The sequence below is a fragment of the Coccinella septempunctata genome, chromosome 9 (assembly GCF_907165205.1).
Source record: "Coccinella septempunctata chromosome 9, icCocSept1.1, whole genome shotgun sequence".
NCBI lineage: Eukaryota > Metazoa > Arthropoda > Insecta > Coleoptera > Coccinellidae > Coccinella > Coccinella septempunctata.
The window spans coordinates 11,517,116-11,527,332 of NC_058197.1; the positions used below are offsets into that span (position 1 = coordinate 11,517,116).

Here is a 10,217-nt window from a genome sequence, read left to right on the forward strand (position 1 = left end):
TCGACATATCGAGGACTTCTTACACAATTACCAATTGCGAGGCATTAAAAACGGTTGTCAGAAGAACAGATCGAAAGTGCCTTTAATTCTTTTTTAATTCAATTAGGATCGATTTAAGAAAGAGAGTTCTGTAATAATTGTCGATTGCAACAAAGTATGAGTGATGTATACAAATGGATAAGTGGATCACGATAAACCCTAGAGAAGGACGAAGTGGGCTATGAATAGACTGATTAAGGTGGATTAATGATGGTACGGTCGGAGGAATTCAGTTTAATTATTATTGGAATTATATCGTTGATTCGCCAGTTGTGATTTAGTGCATCAAGAATGGAGCCAGGAGCATGTAGAATATTGAGAAATTATACAGAATTGTTATTGCATCCATTTGTGTTGCAAGTTTTGATTGTGTTAAAGAATGTATGAAATTCTTATTCTTCTTTTTTCCTAGAGAAATATTTTCAATTTCAAAAGTTGTCCATCCATTCCAATGATTGGATGATGAGGTGAATATTTCAATTCTTTCAACACTTCAAATTCTCTGTTAAAAATTTCGAGCCCTTAAAATATGATTCATTCGATCGCTGTCTATCTAACCCATTGTCTGGATAACTTGTAAACTGCAAGACTCCTCTTCCACATAACTCTTGAATAATATATTATGAAGAAGTAAAAAAAATTCTAGGGAATCAGACTGATTATATAGAATTACATGTTGCGAATATATTGTTGCGGGTGGTCTGAAATTAAAAGCATCCGCCGCAGGCAATATCTGATAATAATATTCTTGGAAATTTATAGCTAAACTCCTTTCGTTTTTTCATGAATGTAAGAATGGGGTTATTAGAAGGCCAATCGATGGTTTGAAGGAAAGATAGTTTATGATAAGTGTATTGTTTTCAGTGTTGAAAAAATACGCCACTCGCCACTATTGGAGATAAAGTCATATGGATGAAGCAAGTTTTGTACAGGATTAACGTAGAATATCGATAGATCTCAAAATTATAAACAGTTAGAACATATTTTCCTAATAACGCACACAGTGGCACTCACTGTGAGAGAAAAAGTCTATGTTAGACTTTTTAGTGTTTTTAGTGTTTCTGAAAAAATCACGAAACAACTGAAAATAATATTCGTAAACCGATAAACTGTCGATATACTACGAAGATGTAGGAGAGCCATGGAATTGTCCTATTTTAAATATATCTCACGATCAAGAGATCAGGAAGTATCAGAGAATTAATTATAATGATAATAATATAAATATCATTCTATCTTTAGATATTTTAAAATATATGAGACATATCAAAAAAAGGAAAATACAAACGAAAAAAGAAAAACAAAACAATAAATCACCAAATAATATCAACATATCAGCCCGGGTTTCATAAAGCTTGATCGGGGAATCAACGCTTGACAGACGAGTAGACGTCAATTTGTTTTCAATCGATAATCCAGTCATGATGATTCCCGCATCAAATTATGATGTTTATACGTCCATTCTATCAAACTCAATTGCTACTTCTTCAATATATTCAGAAATGAAAAAGTTTCACTGATTTAGTTTGAGAAATCGTTGATCGGACAATCAAAGTTTTATGAAACCCGCTGTCAGTATGTTGAAATGGAATGTGATATAGAAAAATCTCCGAAATTCACGAGCCTAAATATCATGATGCCTTTGGAAAATGGGACATACAAAATATGCAGGGTGTAAATGAATAGTTAAGAAAAAATTCAACTTAGAAATAAGAAAACTGACAGAAAAATATGAAGCAGGCCTTCTTTTGTAGCGAGATTGCAATCAAAAAATTTAATATTTGTGTTCCCCTATAATGTCAGCATAATAGCATAATAGGTAAATTTTAGTCTGGTTTGAAGCCTATACTACTCACTTTACGTACCTATTCATGTATTTTTTTCTCCCAGACGTTCATCAATGAATTACACTGGAAATTATGGAGTCAAAATGAACCAATCTATCGAAAATCACTTTTTCAATGATTTACTATGACTAAGAAAAAGTTTTAGCGAAACAAATTTTAGGGGTGGTTTTTTTACTGCTTGCAGTCTCACATTTATGAAAGATCCAAACCATCTTTCGACAAGTAATGACTATTTAAATACACACTGCACTGTTTGTACAACGGTAAAATGGTTTTTGTTTTTTAAAATAAGAGTATTCTTCATATTTTCTCGTATTATGCGCTGTTTTCGAGTAATTTGATGTTCAAAAATTAAGAAGTATAGGTATGTGAAATTTAAAAAATTAAAACATATATGAATTTTAACAATGATTAAAATATTCCATTTGTTACTGATAGCAACAAGATTTCTCCAATGATTTTCATTATTTTATTGTAACTTGATGCAGGCTGAGAAAAAATTGTTTTGTTGAATTCAACTAATATTTTTTCGACTAAAAATCACAGAATTGTGTGTGTGGTGATTCGCATATGGACTAAATTCATCACAAATGCATAATCAATCGATGAAACTTCATAATCCTCGTTGCTCTCTCATTGGTTTCCTCTTATATCATTGCTATATTTATTTGCTCAACGAAATTTGCATTGAATAATATAATTCCGCAACTAATCGCCAATTCAATCGTATATAGAGAAACAATAGTGGATATCGCCCCTTACAAGGAAACAGATCTCATTCATTCACATCACGAAGTCTAAATTTCGGATTCGTCAGCATCACCAACAAACTTATCTCAAATTTAAGTATATCCGGACTATGATAGTGTGAAAATAAACAAAATGTCAACGCGCTTTCTCAATATACCTACATGAACGGATTTCAATGGTTAAAGTGGCCCCCCTTATCTAGCCTTGGCGATTTTATGACTACGTGGTTTTTACTGCTTTTCTCCTATCACCCATTCTCTAGAAATTCGACAATAATGTTGAACAAATCCGAGTCATATCTCAAATATTACGGTGAATAGTAGGTCTATTTTTGTACGCCCAAACCCAAACCTCATGTATGGGGGACTCCCTGTAAGCGGGCGCCAATTAAGAGTGAAGTTAATTGCTTCGAAGTTTAAATTCTGACAAAATATTGGGTGATACATTATACGCCGCTATAATATAGGGTTGAGGTTTTAACTCGGGTTTTAAAATAAACCTTAAGAGGAAAACGGGAATCCGAAATAAATCGAGGAGTTATTTAAAGAAGCGATGAATGTTTTGAATTTTTTCTGAAACCTTGAACTTGAAGATTTTCCGTTTCACGATTTATTCTATTGGAATAATTCATAACTCTTGTTGTGCGAAAGTGTTATGTGTAATATTTTCAAACGTGGCTATGTTAACTTTATCTGGTTCGTTTTGCTTTATTGATCCTGCCCATCTATTTTACATAAGTCCAGTTCAAGGCTGGTAGAGTGATATGTATTCAAATTTTCTTCGTACCTCGCTAAATCGGGAAAAATTGGAGGACCACCAGATAATGTTCAACCACAAAACGTGTTGAAAAAATCATTTATATTCGCTGCAAATATCCACCAATTCTACAGTGCTCGATAACTCTTAGATATTTTGGGAAAGAAGAATGATTCAAGCTTTAAAATAATCGGCTTTACTCAGCCTATAAGCTTAAATTATTTTTGACTTTATGGGGTGGTCTGAAAGTGGGGAAATACGATACCATACTGCTTCTTCAAATAAGAATTCCCAATTTTTATATCATATTCTGAATCTACATGAAATTCGGGTTTCAAATTAGGTACACCAATTATCAAAATTTATCTGTCCTTTCGACGTGGGACTCATTTTCCACAAATTTCATGCTTATCATATCTTGAAAGCTGTTCGGGATAAAAGTATGATTTTTCATTGAATTCTAGAAATGTTTTCAACCAATCTTCAGTTTTCTGAATCACCCTTTAGGTGGTCCAAAAATCACTGGGATTTTTCGAAAATGACCTTAAAAAAATATCAAAAAGTACCTACATTTATCCAAATGGCATGGCCTGAATTTTTTTGTCTATCATCCCTAACACTCTAGTGGGTATTTTTATGGAAACATTTTAAGACTTAAATTAATAGTTTAAAATTCGTTATGTATCTAAATAGTAAGGTCAATTAACATTCAAATTCAAAATTGAAATTCAAATGACTATTGATGATCTTCCATATACATTTTCCATTTATAATTACTGTACTTAATAGTACAGGGTGAGTCTTTGGCTCGTAAAAATATTTCAACAGTAGATTCTTGAGGTCAAAAGAAACACTTTTTTCTATACCATTTTTTCCAATTCGACCCTGATAAAAAGACATAAACATTTTAAGTTTTTATAATGAGCTATGCCACCCTTAGAGAAACAAAATTCCTTTCAGAATAAAAAAACTAAATCTGTGACACTATATATCTGTGGATCTCTCAAACAGAAACGTATTCAGCCAAAGTACCCAATTTTTCAATTTTAACAGATACATACTTTTTGATTTTTGAACATCAAGTTACTCGAAAACGGCGCGTTATACGAAGAAATATGAGGGATACTTTTATGTATTTTACAAAACGTTCAAATATTCATTAGATAGCGTCCAACTTAGTTTCAAGAGTTGGATTCTTTGAATTTTTGGTATTTTTAAGGTACGTTATCGCCTCAATGAGAAAACTGAAATACGTGGCTGATATCTTGTGTTCGAAAAAAATTAATCAAATACATGAAAAACTATATTCCGAAATTCATTTCATTCGATGAAACCGTTTGTGAGATAAAACTACATAAATAAAAATGTTTATGCTGTTTCAACAGCCTGTATCTTTTAAACAGAGCAGATTCGGAAAACATGGAAAAAAATGTTTCTTTTGATCTCGAGAATCTACAGTTAAAATATTTGTACTAGTCAAAGACTCAGCCTGTATGATCTTTATTTCGTAAGTTTATTGATAATACTCATTTATATTTTTTATACTAAATGATTATTGTATTGTAGTTCTCCTGATGAAGACATAAATAAATCTTGGAAGCTCGATTGAGAAAAAGAATTTAAATCATTAAATTCAACACGTTTTAACTAATCGCAAAATTTTTTCGCGACATCAAAAATTATCAGAAAAAGGGGACCAGAAGATAATTTTTACACTTTCTCCATACACCTTTACGTGAAAAAGTATTCATAAAATAATTTCTTCAAATATTTTTCTATAAGTACCAGAAACGAAGAGCTTGTTTTTTGAAACACAATAAAATCCTCTCAATTGTATAGACTTAAAAATTATTATTGTTCCATAGGGAATAGCAATCGCTTAAAAAAATCTCGAATACTCCTAAATCAAAACAAAACCTCGCTTCGGCCGCAACGTTTCCCGGACTCGACACCAATCGACCAAAACCAAATCGGACTTTCTGCTTACTATTCTAAAGACTCACTCTGTGGATCTTCAGCAGTCCCCGAAATCAGCCAAAAACAACGTGTACCACTAGGAAAAAAGGAAAGAAACACGCGTTATACTCGCGTATAACGGCCGACAATCTGAAAAACAGCGGTTAAGTGCTCCCTCGACGGTAACCGAACAGTATCTGAAGTCAAAACACGGCAATGCTTCTATTAAAGAATAGGAGTAGTAGGCGATGCATTGAACAACTGAATGGCAATGAGTCCCGGCCTCCTTGATATGGCGGAGCACGCCACTGGGGTACGGGAGCTGAAGGAGATTCGACTGGCGTCAGTACAGAAAAGGAAGATTTGGCGAAATGATGACCTCTAAGATTTTTTTAATACTCGTTATGGCAATGAGGAACTGGACCATTGGGAGGTGAGAAGTTCATAAACATAACGTGAGCTTATATGGATTAGGTATGACTGGTATGAGTATACTTTTCAAGGGAATATCAGCATTCTCTATTCTGAGGAATCTCACCTTTCTTTGTCGTTACTTCCGATAAATTCGGAACAATAACTCATTAGGAGTGTCAGTGTGAAGTTTGAGGTCAAAAAAGTAAACCAAAGTTACGCAATAAATTAAAAGAAGCAAGATATCCACCGAAATTGTGAAAATCGAAAAATTGCAGTATCGAGCCCTCATCAAGTACCTGTATTTAAAAGGGTTAAGATGTAAGCAGGTTTACGAAGATATGCTTAATACCCTTGATGATCAATGTCCTTCGTATGCGACCGTGAAAAATTGGACTGCAAGCTTCAAAAGAGGTAAATTTTCCTTTGAAGATGATGACCCATCGGGAAGGCCAGTTTCTGTGTCAGTCCCCGAAAATATCAATGCAGTTCATGACATGATTTTATCAGACCGTCGAATTGGGCTAAAACGGATATCTGAAGCACTGAATATTTCATACGAACGCGTTCATCATAAAGTTCACGTAAATTTGGACATGAGAAAAATTGCTGCAAAATGGATCCCCAAATGTTTGAATGTTGACCAAAAGCGTGCAAAGGTAGAAGCATCGCGTTCGATCTGTGCTCGATTTGAAAACGATGTAGACTTCTTAAATCGAATTGTTTCTATGAATGAGACTTGGGTACATTTCTACGATCCAGAAACAAAGCAACAATCGATGGAATGGCGACACTCTGCTTCTCCAAGACCTAAGAATTTTCATGTCCAAAAGTCTGCTGAAAAAGTTTTTGCTACAGTTTTTTGGGATTGCCATGGAGTAATCAAGATTGATTTTTTGGATAAGGGTAATCGGAGATTACTATTCGACATTACTGACTACTCTAAGGGCAAAAATTGAAGAGAAAAGACTTGAAAACCTATCCAAAGGTGTTTTGTGTCTGCAGGACAACGCCCCTGCACATAAATCTCATGTTGCCATGCAAAAAATTCGTGATTTAGGGTTTGTGTTACTAGAACACCCCCCTTATTCCCTAGATTTGGCTCCATCCGACTATCATCTTTTTCCTCAACTAAAAAAAAATTTAAAAGGTCGTAAATTTTCTTCCCACGAGGAGGTTATGAAAGCTGTGGAGGCCTGGTTTGCAGAGCAAGAAGAAACATTTTTTTTGAAAAAAGAGATTACGGTTCGCTGTAATTCAAATTTTGTTTGGTTCTATAGTAGGCTACGAATTTTTCAATATATCCCCGTATTCTCAAAACAGTTTCTTCAATGTGTTGAGACATTGACAGTTTTCACATTACTTTTCTATATAAGTCCGATTTAATTTCAGAGCACTCCATGTAATAGGGGCGCATTCATTAACGTACCAGTCTTCAGAACGGTCTTATTATTGATTAATTCAAATACAATGCTGCCTATATGAAGCAGACTTGTAAACTGAACACTATAAGAGAATCAAGTATGCCTTGCTCCCAATTATGATTCGTTAAACTTCTCCCTTACATCAGAACAGTTCAGTTGGTGATACCACACTCATGTTCTGGTAATTAAATCATTATCCAAGCGATTTGATGTGAAAGGAAACCCGTGTTCTATCTCGTTCTATCATAGTTCCCTACGATCTGTCGCATCTACCACATTACCACTACTTTCTTTGTCAATAGGAAACTACTTTGTCTTTGTTGGCTTGACATTTTAATTCTTTTCGTCAATTGATTGGATGCGGCTGCTGTGCATATGTTGGACGTGCTCGATGAGTACGTGAAGGAACAAAGTTATTACGAAGAATGGAAAGCATCGTAATGCAAACATTGGGATAAAGAGAAATTATGGACATGTGCGGTTCTGATGGGAGGATGTTTGTGTTTGGACTTCGGGAGGTAGTAAAAGATTTCTATGAATAGAAATGCATTCTGGTCTTGTCACTGTTAATCAGGTGAAATGCTCATTCGAAAATTCACATTGGTGGAGAAAAGAAAAAGGTATCAAAGCTATTTGACAGGATTATTACATTAAAGGTAAATACAGTGAGTACTACTGGTGTATGCCTAAGCATCGACAAGAACTAGCATTTCAATTGTAATGAAAGGAGACTTGCGACGATTTTGAAATTCAACTTGTTATATTTCAAAAACGGTGACCTATTTTCATGTGAGAAAGAGGTTCGCATATGCTTAAAGACTCAGACTATTGATTAGGATATATATCATGGTTCAGAACTCGGATATAAATCGAAAAAAAAATGAAATATACTTGTCCCTAGTCACCCACCGATTTGGTAGGCTTGGAACACAAGTTAAAATCCATTGTTTCCTCAACTCTCAAACGAAATAGGTGACTTGGGGCGGTGTATAGTTTCGAAAAATTAGAATTTGTGATTATAAAGTTGATATTCGGTAAGGAAACTAAATGATAAACCCCTATTACAGCGAGAGTAAATATATTGCAACTCAAATGTAAGAAAACTGAACAAAACAGAAGAACTTTGATTTCTTTCATTCTTTGGTGATTTCTTTGTGGAAATAACGTAAATAATAATATCCTGCGAAAAATCGGCATATTTCCTGCTGCCAATGCGCCGCTTGTATCTATTCGGCATTGTCCCAAGCCACCCTATGAAACAACAAAATAAATGAATGAGATCCGTGTTGCCGTTTGATTTGTGAACAACCTTGTTTCATGAAATATCTAATATCCCAATATCACACGTATCCAGTAAAAAATTACACATGCACAAAGTGAAACACATGTACAGGACCCTAGAAAGTAAGGGCCATAAAAAAACGCACTCCTACTCTCCTGAATTCGTTAATTTTTCCTGTCAATTCAAACGCTCTGGTCACGGCAAAATCAACAGGAATTAATTGTTAAACTAACCGAAAAGACGATACACAATCTTATAAGATCGTCCCTTCACTCATAAATGGTAAAAACAATAAAATCTGCAAGGGGTTAATTGTCCCAAGTTACAGGACTGTCCCAAGTCACCCGAATCTACCGGTTCTTTACTTTCCTTTACCATAACGTTGTCAGGTCAGTTAGACACTCACCATACATGAGGAGCCAAAAATTTCCAAAAAGGGACCAGTAATTTCGAAGAACTCGAAAACAGAGTTGGATTGATTCTAATCAATTCCAAATTTATTCAATAGGCTTCAGATGAAAGCCGGCGTGCAAAATGTCACATCGATATTTTCATAATTAAGAACTGTAGCGTGCCCAGAGAATTTTTTTCGAGAAATTCAAATAACTCAGAAACCGTTTTTCCAATTTATAACAAAATCAATGAGGTCCTTGCAGAGACTTGCAGGTTGTCCACAAAGCGTTAAACAGACAGAAATTCATTATAGATTCTGTATCTGCGTGATACCAAACGGATTTCCTGATAATTTCTATCGGAAAGAAAGTTTTCAAAATCTAAGGGGGCGTATAACAAGCGGCTATATAAGCTCCACACGAACTGGCGTGTAAAATGCAAGCTATTGTTATTACAGACAGAAATATTAAAATTTCAGTCGAATAACCCAACACGATTGATATTAGTCTTGAAAGGTTCTGATTCTATAGGTAGAAAAATCACTGTGAAGCTGAATTCTGAACGAATTTTATACTTTAACTTGAAAATAAAAAATTCATCCAAATAAATGTACAAAACCTACAAAAACATATCTCAAAATAGACTAAAATACCCTGGAATTCTATTTTTTTTATTGCAATCTGTCATCTCTGCCGAATTTCGTTTCTGTCAGTTTTCTGGATTCCAAAAAAAAATGAAAAATTGCTTCTCAGGTGCCATCTTTAGGGGGCTGTAATTAAACAGGGTTTGTTAAAAAAATGTGTATGAAAAACCAGCATTATTTACAGATGGCTCCTTAAATTTTCTCGTGACTATTCATTTGTATCTTTTACACCCTTCATGGGATAAAATTGAGCCATTTCTCTTAGATCCCATTCAGGAATTGTCTCTCCAAAATAATCCCTAAGGACGGAAGTGAAAGAAAAATTCTCACACTGTCGAAGCCACCTCACCTGTTGGAATAATTGAATAATTATTCGAAAAGCAGTGATTAACACCCGTAGTATCATTATATGTAAATCGTTCGCTGTACAAGATTAATAACCAGAAGAATAAAAGCGGAACAAAATCAGATCTGCAAGAGAGATAAATAGATGGAACAATTACTGTGCTATTACCATGGGAAACGATGTATTAGCGTATGTAATTCTATTAGAGTCGTTCCAGATGAATGGTTCGAAGCTCGGAAAGATTTGTAATCTTTTACTTGCTCAGGATTACATTGTTGATAAAGGTGATTTATGTCAGGATGGCTTGGGAGAGACAGATCTTATCTTGCATAGAGGAATATCGAACAGAAATTTTTCTTGGGAGACAGAA

The 10,217-nt window shown here is 34.4% G+C and overlaps 1 protein-coding gene across 2 annotated transcripts in view; it reads right to left on the reverse strand.

Annotated features, from left to right (window-relative positions):
- Positions 1-5,596, reverse strand: part of LOC123320093 (GAS2-like protein pickled eggs) — a 48,391-nt gene extending 42,795 nt beyond the window's left edge. The window contains exon 1 of one of the 2 annotated variants that reach the window (XM_044907264.1): positions 5,396-5,596. The gene's annotated coding sequence lies outside the window, so the exon portion shown is untranslated. Of the gene's footprint in view, positions 1-5,379 lie in introns of both variants that reach the window. The other variant, XM_044907265.1, reaches the window with a different exon arrangement.
- Between the last annotated feature and the right edge of the window lie 4,621 nt (positions 5,597-10,217).